This window comes from Micromys minutus (assembly GCF_963924665.1).
Source record: "Micromys minutus genome assembly, chromosome: 10".
Lineage (NCBI taxonomy): Eukaryota > Metazoa > Chordata > Mammalia > Rodentia > Muridae > Micromys > Micromys minutus.
This window is the reverse complement of record NC_137979.1, coordinates 29,580,809-29,596,022: the sequence shown is the minus strand read 5'-3', so window position 1 is coordinate 29,596,022 and position 15,214 is coordinate 29,580,809.

The window sequence follows — 15,214 nt, the reverse complement described above, 5'->3', positions numbered from 1 at the left end:
ACACCGCGAGCAATACAATTGCGCCTGCGCGGCGGAAGCAAGCGCAGCCCCGCCCCCGCCCGGTACCCGAGCGCCCTCTGTGGGCCACCCGCGGGACTCGGGGTCCTACTGGGTGCGGGCTTCGCGATCCGACCCCACCCAGTTGGCTAGACCCACAGACTGCTTTCCCTTGTCTTCCTTACTACCTTGAATATAATCTCTGATGGCAAGCTCTTCCTCATATTCCCACGAATGGATTGTGATAGAATATTAGCGGTGCTCAAGATCTGTGTAAAGTCTTCTTGAAGGACGTGTCCTTCCTGTTGTCATGTTGATAACAGGAACTATGTTTGGAAGGGAGTCTTCATTTTGAGTCGCTTCCTCAAATTACAGTCCCACAACACCTGTCAGAAGAATACATATGACAGTAATAGGCATGCTTCCTTCAGACTCTGCTATTATTATAATCGAGGGAAAGAATGCAAGATCTTAACTTGCAGCTACCGCCAGGATCACTCTTTGAAAATGAAATAATGCTGTTTCATTAAACGGGCTCTCCCCACTCGCGCGTGTTTAAAGTCATAATGCTTCTCTGAATTGATTTAAATACAAGTTTTATATCCTGAAAGAAATAAAGAAGAGTCTTTTTCAGAAGACAAACTCCCTGTTCAATGAAGCTTCCAGCCTCTCTGGGCCGCTATCTGAAAGGCAGCAAGAATACCGGTGAATAACATTGCTTCTCTTCATCTCTCGTCTCCGGGGCTTTTTAAATCTACCTGTAATGAAAAGCCCAGTTTCCTTACGCATGCCCCTTCTGTAGTTGCTTTAACAAGACAATTTCTTGTGATATCTTTTTTTCTTCATTTTTAAAAAGAAAACATTGCTGTCTAACAGCACGCAGAAATCTATTTTTCTTCCTCTTAGGAAACAGAGGCTATTTCTTAACTTTTTCCTTTCCCTGATTCTTCTAGAATCCCACCAGCTGCCCCCCCCCCGCCCCACATAGAAAGCATCTCCTTTCCTCCTCTTTAGCTAACACACTACCCTGTCTTCAAATCCATGTGGGAGGATTCTTCCTCTGGAATACCCAAATAATTGCCTTCATTTATTTTCAATATGTAGACTTGGACCAAATATATCTGAAAGATCCAATTGCACCCTCATAAATCAGCCATCTTATTTACCCATGCATAATCACGGCACGTCATTAGTGCAGATCCAATCAATAAATCATTCCGCTTTTAGAGCCCTTACTAGGAGCAGCCTGCTGGGACACCAATCCACACTCTCATTCAACATTAAGATCCTTTCATATTTTTAAGAAATTTCAGTCTGTTCTCTCAGCCTCGCTCTTTTGTTCCTAGATCTTTGTGTTCTTGCTTCAGAAGCTCCGTTCTAATACCTAAATCATAAAATATTCAAGAGGCAAGCTGTTAGCTTTACCTCCAAAAGGCTCCACCTTCCCTTGCCTTGAGTTACTTCTGTCTCCACAGAGAGATGCAACATTTATCTTTCTCAGAAAATTCATTGTAAACAACTAGGCAGCACAAAAGAAGAACAGAGATGAAAATAATTTTTTGCCTGGGGGAGAGATGTTTTTACCCGGTTTTTTTTTTTTTTTTTACTGAGTCACAGTGATAACTTCGATTTAAGAATAATCCAAGCCAGGCATGGAGGTGCACACCTTTCTTTAAAAAAATTATTTATTTATAAGTACACTGTACCTGTCTTCAGACACACCAGAAGAGGGCATCAGAACTCATTACAGATGGTTGTGAGTCACCATATGGTTGTTGGGACTTGAACCCAGAACCTCTGGGTGAATAGTCAGTGCTCTTAACCACTGAGCCATCTCTCCAGCCCCTGAGGCACACACCTTTAATCCCAACACTCCAGAGGCAGGTAGAGCTCTGTGAGGCCAGTCTGCTCTACAAATTGAATTCCAGGAGAGCCAGAGCCATTACAAAACGGGGCTGTTTTGTCTTGGGAAAAAGAAAAGGAAAGAAAAGCAAAAGCAAAAAAAAAAAAAAAAAAAAAAAATCCAATAGTGGTCCTTATTAGCCTGACAGAAACTTTAGATTTCTTTTCATTTCAGTGGTAAAACTAAAACATCCTTACAGTCCAAGTTTTCCCTGAAATGACACCAGGCCCACGATGGAATGAAAACCCAACTATCCTTCTTCGGTCATTTGCCGGGCTCCCTGCTGTGAGACTGCATGATATTTACAAGCCGATGGAATTTTAAGGACCTTTTGCTGAGGAAATGTGGAGGATGTGGGGAATGTATCAGCTTCCCTCAGAGCTACATGGCCCTGTCCTCTAGGTTTCTGAACTCATACCATGCAACCTGCCAGTGCTTTGGAACTACTCTGCAGGGGAAAAGGCAAGACATTCCGATGCCTTCAGTTTAAATCAACTTCCAGATTTTTAAAATTACATGCATTTGCTTACCGTTATGTGTGTGTGCTGTGGTGTGTGTGTGTGTGTGTGTGTGTGTGTGTGTGTGTGTGTGTGTGTACACGCTCAAAGGTCAGAGGAAAAAGACCTGAGGGAGTTGGTTCTCTTCCACCATGTGGGTCCAGGCTGGCAGCCTTGACAGCAAGTGCCTGTCCTACCCACTGAGCCAGCTCCCTGGCCCCATTTCCTCATTTCAAAGAGAAATGATGCATTTGCATGCTTTGATTATATCGGGTTATTGTCTCAAATGTTGACCGTGTAAATCATTCAAATTAATTCATAAATGTACAATGGATGTCATGAGCATGGTGAAAATACTTTGAAGAAAATGTTTTGGCCTTTGGATCTGCCCTGACTCTCAGGCCCCCTCGGCTCTGATTTCTCTGGGCATACAGGATAAGCACTACCTTGATGGTCCCTTCTATTCAAAATATGCAAAGTTGCTATTTACCAGTTTGCAATTTGCATGACTCAAATTCTGCCAGAACACGGGGAGAGGGGCACAAAGTGACAGGTAAATGTGCCAAAAGAGATCACTAAGGCAAAAATGGAAAAAATCCCGAGTACAGATCTTTGCTACCCTGGGGTGTGCAAAACACAGCCCTGGCTGACTACTAGAGAGGGTTGTTAGTAAGACAATGAAAATATCGGGCGTAAAAGGTTATGTGAGATCTCAGGCATCTAGTGTCTTTTCTTCTGTAATTGCTGGGTGGGAGAAGGGGATGATCAGGGACTCGAGCTCTTTATACAAAGGAGCATGAGGGAAAGGCAAACCAGGACTACTCACAGCACACACGCTACAGGATGGAGTCTTGTCTTCCAGAACTTCAGTCTCCTGTTACTTTCTGCAGCATAATAAATCTAACCCACCTGGCTGGTACATGTCATTCTACCCTTCTGGCGTGTTCTGCAGTAATTTATTGACGGTAGCTGTGTGTGAAGTCACATAGGTAATATTCCACCTCTAGGCTTGGATCTCTGCTTTTGGTGTTTGACATTATTTTTTCAGAATATCTCTCATGGTTTAAGACTTAAATAACATTTATACCAAAATCCACAATTTTTGTGTAAATTACCTTTGGAATGGATTTTATAACATTTATACCAAAATCCACAATTTTTGTGTAAATTACCTTTGGAATCGATTTTATAACATTTATACCAAAATCCACAATTTTTGTGTAAATTACCTTTGGAATGGATTTTTTTTCCACCGTGAGAAGAGTAACTGTAGCCAGGCATGGTGATTCATGGCTGCAGTGCCAGCAGGAGGGGGCGCTGTGACAGAATCCTGAGTTTGAGATGAGCCTGGACTACTCAAGACGCCACTAAAACAACTACTGAAGAAGAGGAAGAGAAAAAGGAAAGGGAGAGAAGGAAAAGGAGACAGAGAAGGAGGAGGAAGATAGAAAGGAGATGGGAGAAGAGGAGCGGGGACAAGGGGGAGAGAAAGAGAGGAAAGCAAATGTTTGCTGCAGGTACATATGTACGTACCGATCTTACAAAGAAGTGGATGTGCTTGTGAATGTGTTTCTTCTCTTTTGCCTTCTCTCCTTTTTATTTTTCTTTTTCTTTTCTTTTTATCCTGTTTAATACAAGTTCTACTTTTAAAGGACCTGGTTCAAATTGTAGTTCTGTTTCTACTGGTGACAAATGCAGAATCTTAAAATGGTCACAGATTCCTAGCTAGCACTCAGGAGGCAAGGGAAGGTGGGTTTCTAAGTTTGAGGGCAGCCTGGTCTACAAAGTCCCAGGACAGCCAGAGCTATACAGAGAAACCCTATCTTTAAAAAAAAACTATAATAATAATAGTAGTAGTAATAGTAATAATAATTAATAATAATAATAAAATGGCCACAGATAAGAATTCAATGCCAGTTTGGAGAGATAGCTTAACACGTAAGAGCACTAGCTGTTCTTCCAAAGGATCAGGGTTCAATTCCCAGCAACCACATAGCAACTAGAAACTGGCTGTAACTCTAGTTCCAGAGGATCTGACACCCTCACACAGACATATATGCAGGCAAACACCAATTCACATAAAAAATGAAGATAAATGAACCATTAAAGAGGAAAAAAGACAGAATTCAATGCCACTGAAATGGAGGAAATAATTATTAAATAGAATTAGTTGGCAAAAATCAAGAAGAGTGGAGAAAAAATGAGAAGGAACTAGAGGAGGGAAGGAGGGAAAGGAGGAGGAAATTAACCTTGTGAATACTGTTCCAAAGAGAAAGGGCTGGTCAGATGAAGCCGCCAAGGGAAAGGGGAGCAGTGAATATTAGTGAGGGGAAACCATTCTTTGCTATAGACAGGAAATGGGGTGTTCTGGTCAATCAAGTATGTGGTTAATAGTTAACTATCCACTTTAGCAAGCACATGCTGATATCTTTCCCAGGCAAACCATAACCAGAGCCCCAAATCATTAAAGAGACAAGCATCCCTTTCCTGTGGGTTCTCTCCTGCTTTCTCCCTGCCCCAACCTCCCTCCCCCACATCTTGTTGTTTGAAACAGGTCGAATCTTGTCTTTGTCCATTGATAGATCTACTGGTTCCTCAGACTTTTAGAAGCAGAGGTCAAACTTCTGACTGCATCCTACAAGGCCCTGTAGGGTTTGGATTCCAAAGCTTCACTTCCTGTTCCCAAGCCTTTGTCACAGCCCCATGATACTTTCAAGTTCACTCTGTCCCTTCTCCTTTAGATCCTAAATGTACCCTCCTCCACTTCCCTGACACCCACACTCTTACCCTGGAGCAGAGACCTGCTACCAGACAGTAAGTAGCCTGTCCAGTCTCCATAGCAGGCATCAGTTTAAAATCCCCAAAAGACACTGAAACAAGAATTTGAGAGCACACAGTTTATCTGGACAGGGATCTAGAAAACACCCAGTAAGAGATTAGGGACATGGGGCAAGTAGCCCATACAGAGCCCTTGCCAAGCAAGCTATCACCACACCAGACTTCCCTGGAAGGCTCCCTCAGGGAGCCAGTGTAGTTAGTGCCCTGGGGTACTCATAGGGCCATTCTTTTTAGTTATTGGTTAAGTGATGCTTTCAGGGCACTGACTCCATGGTAGGGCCAGCCTGCCACGATGTTTGGGGCAGTGAGAAATCAGTCAAGTGTGGCACAAAGTAAGGCTCAGAGGTTAGGGGCAAGCCACTGACAAGTCTGCTAGTCAAAAACGTGCATATATAAATCTGTACATGTATGTCTAGTGCACGAGTGCATCTGCAAATGTGTGCTTGTGTAATTATATAGAGTCACATCCGTCTCCCGAATGCAGCTCCATGAGAACAGAGCCTAGCAGCAGGGTCCCAGCCAGTGTCGTGCAACACTAAGAACATCGTCCCTACACCCTCAGCCCTCTGTCTCACTCAGACTGAATCTATCATCCTCCTCCAATCTGCCCCCAAGCAGATTAATGTTGAGAAAATTACACAACAGAGCTGATGGGTCTGACTTTAAATGCATCCTGGGTACTTCCTGGGAAGAAAATGACTGCTCTTCGGAGCTCCCACACTCCACCTCCACCCTGACTCTCAGCTAACTGCCCGTGGGAAAGGTCAAGCCACCAGATGAGAACACCCCCCTCAGAGTTCTCAACCTCTCTCCTTTCCTGTTACCAGGAGGCACAGCTGCCGCGTGCCTTTGACAACTCATTGCCCTGGTGGGTCTCCTGGCTCTCTCTCTCCCTTGAGAATTGTAAAAGTCTCTGCTGCTAGTTACTTCTGCCTCCTCCCTAATTAATCTCCACTTCTCCACTTGTTTATTCGAAGCAACACACTAAAGAGGTCTAGAGCTTTGCCTCTCAAAAGGTGATTTGTGGACCCTCGGCTTGGACCTCCTCTCGCCTGGGAGCCTATTAGAAATTCGGAATCTTCATCCAGCCAGCAGAATCAGAATCCACATTTTAACAAGATCCCAGGATGGTGAAGACTTGATAAGCTCAAAGCCAAGTGAACCAAGTGTTACACAATTCTCTGCCTTCTCTGTCCCCAGCATACAGATTCCTTTCTTCATTCTCCATGGGAGCCAAACATTTCATTCAAAACATGCATATAGAGAGACCCTGGCAAATACCAACTGCTTCTATGTTCTGAGGAGACAGAATAAATAAAGCATCTATGGGTGCTGGGGAGATGGCTCCATGATCAAAAGCACTTGCTGCTCTTACAGAGGATCAGGAGTCAGTACCCAGAACCCACTTTGGGCAGCTTACAATTGCCTGTAAGTCCCGCTCCAGGGAGACCCAAATGCCCTCTTCTGGCCTTCAAGAGCAATGTACCCTCAAGCACACACACCAACACAGATACATATGCATATATAATTAAAAATAAAATGTTCAAAAAATGAACAAGTAGGGGCTGGAGAGTTAACTCCTCAGTTAAGAGCACTTGCTGCTTTTGCAGAGGACCTGGGCTCCATTTGCAGCATCCACATGTAGGCTCATAACCATCTGTAACTCCAGTACCAGGAATCTGATACCCTTTTCTGACCTCCACAGGCCCCAGGCATGCACATGGTACATATGTATGTGCAAAGGCAAAACACTCAAAAAAGAAAATAATAAAATAAATGACCTTTAAAAAAATACGTAAATAAAGCATATAGACCCTCACGCCTATGCTGTGCTCCAGGGGCTGAGAAAATGAGAGAGTAAGAGAGAGCATGAATCACAGACAGCTAATCTGCAGCCAAATACGAAGTGACAGTGTGGGTTAGAGAGATGGCGTGGAGGGAAAGGCACTTGTTACCAAGCTGAGTTCAAGCCCTTGGGCTCACAAGGTGCAGAAGAGCTGACCCCTGCAAACTGTCTTTTAAGCTCCATACCTTTACATGCATGGGCACAGGCCTGCACGCATGCACAAGCATGCACACATGCACACAACATTAAAGATGGCTACTATAGATCACTACAAGTAAGTGACATTTAGACTGAGATCTAAATGTTGAGCAGCCATGCTGCCCAGAGATGAGGAGCTGGGTCAGTGAGTTCTGTGCTTGTGGATCTGAGCTCCGTCCTAAGCACCTACATTAGAGTTGGAGGGGGCAGCCTGTACTCGGTCGGTCCAGCACAGGGGAGACAGAGACAGAAGGTTTGAAGGGGCTGCTGGTTAACTTGTCTAGCCAAACTGGTGAGCTCTAGGGTCAGTGACAGAGCCTGATTCAAAAGAAAGATGAAGAGTAACCGAAGAAGATAGCTGTCTCAGTCAGGGTTTCTATTCCTGCACAAAACATCAGGACCAAGAAGCAAGTTGGGAAACTCAAGCAGGTCAGGAAGCAGGAGCTGATGCAGAGGCCATGGAGGGATGTTGTACTGGCTTGCTTCCCCAGCCTTGCTCAGCCTGCTTTCTTCTAGAACCCAGGTCTACCAGCCCAGGGATGGCTCCACCCACAATGGGCTGGGCCCATTGATCACTAGTTGAGAAAATGCCTTACATCTGTACCTTATGGAGGCATTTTCTCAACTGAGGCTCCTTCCTCTGTGATAACTCCAGCTTGTGTCAACTTGACACACAACTAGCCCGTACAATAGCCAACACCGACCTCTGGCTTTGACATGTGCAAATGTGTACGTGCACACACAGTTGTCCACTTGCTCTCCAGTCAACACATGTCTTCTCTGCTCTAAACAAGACTTTCAGGGGCCTCTGTGGTGTCATGGGTCATGACTTCCTTCTCAGCTGCTACCTCCCTACAATTTTCAGGGTCTTTGACTTTCCAACCAAAGGCATTGGAAACTAAGTTAACCCCTTCCGTGCATTTCTCTCCCTAAAATACAGTTTGAAGGCTTTCCCTGGATTCAAGAGAAGGCAGAGATCAGAGGAAGGGCATTTAAAGCATAAAACTGCCATTCCATTTTCTTAAATATATACTTTATTTTATGTCTTTGAGGGCTTTGTTTGTTCATTTTAGTTTGGGTTAGTTTGGTTTTTGGAGACAGAATGTCTTGTAATCCAGGCTGGTCCTAAACAATTCTGTTCCTCCTGCCTCCACGTCCTAGAGGCATGTGTTACTATGTTATTTTGTTTGTTTGTTTGTTTGTTTTTTAAATCCTTTATTGTGTCTGATGTGTCTGGAAGTGGGAGTTTCTTCTCTGATCCAACAACTGCTCTGACCCAGCCACAAAGGACAAAGCTGGCTCCACCTTTCCACCACTGGTCATCAGAGTACCTAAACAGGAAAGAAAGCCAGAGAGGGTTAACAGGCCCCGCACAGCTCAACAGTCTGAACCTGCTCATACCTACCTTTTTCCCTGCAGGGCAGGCAGTGCTGAGAGAGCTGTAGGATGTCGGAAGGAAAAAAAAATCACACTTGCTGGAGACCTCAGAACCTTCTCAGGGAGATGGATGGGTGGAGGCTATTATTAGTTGGCTTCTGCTCAGAAATTCCCAATCCAGGCCAGGCAGGTGGTTTCATGATATCTGTATATATCCTACCACAGAGTGGGAGTCAAGGCTTCCCCAGTGAAGAAGACTGTACACCCCTTTTTGTCTATGACACGTGTCTAAATTCTTGCTCAGCTGTTTGTTTTTCATTATTAGATACTATTGGTGTTCATCAAGAGCATGCACCCCACCCACTCACCCATTGATGCCTCCTGGCTACACGCTGAAGCTTGGTCCTAGGCACACAGCAGTGATGGAAGCATGACCACCAGTACCCATAAGGGGCCACGTGTACCCCCCTCAGCCCACTCCCAGTCTGCACCCAGCATGCCACAGCCCCTGCAGACTTCCATAGCGAAAGACAAAAGAAATACGGGAAGACATGTGAAAATCACGTGAAATCCACAGCTCAGAGGTCAGAAGGTTTTCTCGGACCCAACGTGCCCATTCCTGTTCTTATTGTCTATGTCAGCCTTTGTGCTGCGGTGGCAAAGGTGAGTCACCGTGACAGAGACAACACAGCCCACAGAGCCAACCACTTATTATCTGGCCCTTTATTTTAAAACATCATCAGTCTAGAGAAAGGGCTGCAATGTGTTAAATTCACAGTCAAGGCTCATCTAAGACCAAGATGGAAGCCTGCCCCGCCCTCACAGGCCCAATGGCTGTGCTGCCTCTTGCCCACTCACCTAACACCCCAGTAAACATCTTATTCCCTCATTTACATTTCTTTCTGTCCCACCTCCGTGTTTTCTTCCAATGCTCCCCTTGTCTGCAAACCACACCGATGGTCTCCATGTATGACAATTTCCCCAACCATCAGGCAAGCTGTTCCTGAGTCTCTCAACTATAATCCATCCTCCCCCTCCCCCTCTCCCCCTCTCCTCCATCTCTCCCTCCCCCTCTCCCCCTACCCCCTCTCCTCCATCTCTCCCTCCCCCTCTCCCTCTTCCCCCTCCCCCAACTATAATTCTTTCTGTACTGTCTCAGGACACACCAGTTTTCTGCTTTGCATTCTGATTATTTATGCACATGTTTTATTCCCCCTTCCAGACTATAAACTCCCTGAAAACTGCATTGGCTCATTACAAAATTAGCATTCTGTGAACCCTTATTTGCATCACACACAAGATCTCTTGTCTTCAGCAGAAAGGAGTATACTTATGACACGTATAATTGTCACTTATCACACAAATCAGCGATAATGGGGAAGCAGGGCGAGATGGCTAATTAAAAAACACAGCAAATTCTTCAAAAATTCATCTTTGTCTCCCCTTCTCTTTCCACCGATACAATACAACTGGGCTACATTAAATTCCTTTTCCTTTCTTTTTCTCTCTTAACTTGCTTTGTAGACCTGTAACTTCGATGACCACTGTTCAGTTCATCAGAACCAAGGACCAGGAAAGAGCGTGCCCTAAGCCAGAGCCAGCACCATGCTAATGACAGAGACCTTTGGAGCATTCTTCCTAAGGAAGCTGAAATGTCCACCCCCGAGAAAGATATCTAGTTTCTGATTGGAACCCAGGGCCTTAGGCCTGCCAGGCCTCTGTCACTAAGTGACACGCCCAGTCCCCTGCCAGCATTGAGAACTTAGACACAAGACAATGAATCTTTAATATATCTCTGATATTCTGTCTAAAAAGTGAGTTTAAAGTAAATTTTCTTACAGTTCTCTGCACCCATACTTCATTAGGCAGAGTCTATGGCCAACATTAATTGCATAAAAAATGGTAAGGAGACAAAATAAATATGAAGAAGAACCTGACTTGCTAAAGCAACATATGCGTTTGGGATGAGCCTTTGCACCCATGACTAGTGCACGCAAATATTGTGCTAAAGCCCTTCTCTTAATAGCTGAGTTTCTCACATGCTCTTCAGAGGGAAAAATGTGACGCTAATTTAAGATGACTTATCCTGCTAAGCGCATAAATAAAAAACAGTTCAGAATCCAGAACACGACAGAAGTCCCCTTTCACGTCTAATTAAGTACTTTTAATTGGCAATTCAATTGGCAGACTGCATATTTGGGGCTGGAGAGATGTAGTCCGAGTAGACCCCTAGTAAGATACAAATGAGGAGATGTGGGGCGTATGCAATCGCTTTATCGCATGTGATGCAGAAATGCCATGTTAGGCAGAGGGGGAAAAACACAACTCTACATCTGGGAAGGAATCAGCAATGAGCAGGGCCAGTGCTAGAGGGTCTGATGGTGATTATAAAATGTCATTTAGAAAGATATTTACATTGTTAATTAGGCAATGAAGCTGATAACTGCTACTCTGTAAATTGTGCTAATTACCCCAGTGCCTTGGAAGGCTTTCTAATCAGCCAGATCAATAGGCTCCGGGTTTTATGCTAACAATGCAGTGCCATCTTCCTGGAGAAGCCCAGTTCAGCCCCCAGCCATCACCCTGCGCAGCATTCATCTGTCTGTCCACGTCACAATGGTGAAGCTGACACTGGTTCACCCTCAAGGCCCACAGCCAGGGAACGAGGTTTCAGTCGCCTCATTTGTTCAAGAAAGAGGCCCAGTCTTTTGTGTTGCACAGACCTCTTCCTTCTTCTGACAGAAAAGATCGTCAAATGCTGAGGACTGTGGCCCATGAGGGAGACCTACACACACATCTCTGCCATTCACGCACTTGGAGAAGGGCATACCAGTTGTTTTGGTGGGCCTCTATGTGGATCAAGAGAGAATAACAGTTTTGGGTTTGTTTTCCGTTAATCAACTGATCATCAGTACAAACAGACCAGTCTTTTCAGTCAAAAGAAACACATATTCTTGTCTCCCAGCACTTGGTCAACCTCTCTGGTGCTCAACATCACAGAAAAGGAACCGGGGCCAAGGAAAGTTCAGTAAGCAAAGCACTTGCCTGGCAGGCATGAGGACCCCCAGTATCCATGAAAACAGTGGGTGTGATCATGCATGCTTACAAACTCAGTATAAGGGAGGCAAAAACAGGTGGGTCTCTGTGGCTCACTGACCAGGCTAAGCTACTTGTTGAATTTGGGTCAGTGAGCTACTCAGTTTCAAAGAACAAGGTAGATGACTCGTGAAGAAGTCATCCACCTCTGGCCTCCTCTGTACTTGGGTGTGTGTGTGTGTGCTGGCATGCATGCGCACACACACCACCCATGCACTCTGACAGTAAGGGCTCTGATGTAAGAATCATGAAGACAGTCTAATAGAGAGTGTTCAGCTGCCTCTTGGTCAGCCACAAGAACAAGAAAGCATATGTAGGAGAGACCCAGCAATAGTTCATTTACCTCACCGTATCTTATAATTTCTTTTTTTTTTATTGTGTGTCTGGGGAGGGTAAGCTGGCCTCAAGTTTACAATCCTTGGGGCTGGAGAGATGGCTCAGTGGTTAAGAGCACTGGATGCTCTTCCAGAGATCCTGAGTTCAATTCCCAGCAACCACATGGTGGCTCACAACCATCTGTAATGAGATCTGATGGCCTTGTCTGTCATGCAGGCATACATGTATGTAGAGCATTCATATACATACATAAATAAATCTTAAGATAATAGTAACAATAACAACAACAATAATGATAATAAAATCTTTTTAAAAATTTGCAATCCTCCTGCCTCAGCCTTCCAAGTGCAAGGATAACAGGTGTACAGTAGCACACCTGGCACAACCTATAATTCTTATCTCCTTCCTCATCAAATAACACAGAAATCGTGTGCTGATGGCCACGTGGCCTGAGCTGAAGATCTTTCCATTTGTTTTTCTCACTCCCTGATAGTGTCCCCAAACAGCAAAGCTCTCAGTCTTAGGGTTTCTGGAAAAAGAAAGGCTCTGGCCGATGTGCTGATGAGAATCAAGTCAACAAGTAACAGAGCGCCTACAGGCAGAGGTTAATCCGTGGCTAAGGGCAGGCTTGGAGTGGAAAGCCAAGGTGGTCTTGGGACACAGTTAATGCAGAGAGCGGCTGGGTTCCACTTCTGGGCAGCCTTCAGTGCAGGGCTGCAAGGGGCTTTGAGCCTTCATCCCTGGCTGCCCAGCCATAGCAGGCAGAACCTGTGAGTTCAAGGCCAGTTCCTGGGGGGTTGAGGGTGGGCTTTGGGATGGGGCCAATTTGTTGAGTTGTTTCAGTGCTTTGATGTGCAAACTAATCATCCTTCATTGTGCTCTAATTAAAACTAAGTGGCGCAATGGATTTGTTGTCACAGAGGCCAGGGCCCCTCTTGGATGGGGGAGGGGGTAGCATCTGTTGAGAGCCACAAAGCCCCAGGAATACAGAGAGGGAGGAAATGCCAGGCACGAATAGGAAATGAAAAGAGTTGGAAACTCTGTCCAGATCCAAGATGCTGGAGAAAATGGAACAACCCAACAATCCCAGGTAGGTCAGGAGACTCTCTGATTTACAGGGCGCAGTCACTACGGTATGGAAGTCTAGACATAACAAGCTTGGGTCAAGTGAGCAGCCACAAGGTGACCTTACTTACCATTTGCCATGGCAACATATCTCTCAGGCCAGCTGGCCTGTCGCCAACAAAATGTAACCCAGTTTCTAGTTTCATGAGGCAGAATGCAGGATTTTCATCTCCACATTTAAATGAAATGACCAGAATGGACAGGAGGGCAAAGCCCAGAATCCAAAAACTGTTGATCTTTGAGCATGCTTTCTTCTCTCTCTCTCTCTCTCTCTCTCTCTCTCTCTCTCTCTCTCTCTCTCTCTCTCTCTTAAAGATTTGTTTATTATATATAAGTACACTGTTGCTGTCAGACACACCAGAAGAGGGCATCAGATCTCATTACAGATGGTTGTGAATCACCATGTGATTGCTGGGATTTGAACTCAGGACCTCTGGAAGAACAGTCAGTGCTCTTAACCACTGAGTCATCTCTCTATCCCCTATATGTCTCTCTTAACTACAGTTCATCTGGAACCGTACAGGGAAGTCACCCTCATACCTAGGGAAAGAGCAGAGCTGTGTTGGAGAATCCAACTCTGTGACCTGTGACCTGGGCAGATTTTCTGGCCTCAGGTCCCTCCCTCTCTTTCCTGGCTCCAAAGCCCAGGATTGAAGATGTCTGTGTCCCACACTGCTCTCTACCTTCTGGGATCTCAACCCAAGAACATAAGAATGCAGATTGATGTCTCCATTGTTTTAAAGTCATTAATATAACCCACTCTGTAGAGAGAGGGTCAGAGTGTTAAAAAGGAAGAGAAAAGGCTTCTCTCTTCTCCACTCACATGGTCACTCAGCAACCGCTGGTTGAGGGCTCAGTAGGAGGCATGCCCAGAGAACAAGGTTGTGTGAGCTAAAGCCTAGGTCATGAAAGAGCTCAGAGTGGCAAGGGAAAGACAAAATGACGGTATGCAACGTTCTCATTTCACACACAGCCTTTCCTCGTGAGGCAGGTGCTAAGAACTTGTAGAGGCTTCAGTCCTTTGTATAAAATGCCGTGGTAGTTCCATATAACCTGCACAGGGCCTCCAGAGAGCCTTAAATCATTTCTAGATTACTAGTAATACCCAATAGAATGTGAATGCTATGTAAACACTTATCACGACCAGGCAATGGTGTCAAGAAAAATGTGCTCGTTCAGCACAGATGTCATTTTTGTTCTGAATATTTTCAATCTGCGGTTGGTTGAACCCGAGGATGCAAGGCCTGCAGATATAGAGGGCCAACTATAATTCAATAATAAATGTACCTCGGGAAGAAAAAATAGGTCAAGCGTATCATGAGGAACTGTCTAGACACTTACCATGTGGCGGTATAGCAAAAGGACACTAACATTTATTAACAATCTTTCTAAATGCCAGGCACGATGCAAAGACATTATCTTCGTCAATACTCACAATCACCCCATAAAAGGAACATTATTATACATTCATATATATATATATATATATATATATATATATATATATATATATATATGAATATGAGCAAGATGAAACCAACATGTCCCTAATAAATGACACATAAAAGTGTGGCAGACATTTCATTATTTCATTTTGGTCTCTGCCCTTCCCTTGCCCCCCCACTGTTTTTACCCATTTCCTCTGGTAACAGGAAATTGAGCCTTGGATGGCTGCCTAAGATATGCAGGATCCTTCCCATTCTCACCTCCAGCTTCTGCACGCCTAGGGATTGACCGTGGATTGCCTTGGATGGGGGCAACTTCCACATTATATTTTAACCAAAAGCAACAGCCTGTCTTCCCTTTCTTCCTCCTTCCTCCTGGTTCCAATACCACTTCAGTTACACCACAGACAGGAAGGGTGACCAGCCACCAGCCACAAGACCCTCGACGGGCCACAGGAGCAACTCAGGTGGAATCACTACTGAAAAAAATTAATTACATGCATTTATGTTTTGTTATTTATTTATTATGTGTCTGTGTGTCCTAGCGCGGTGTAAA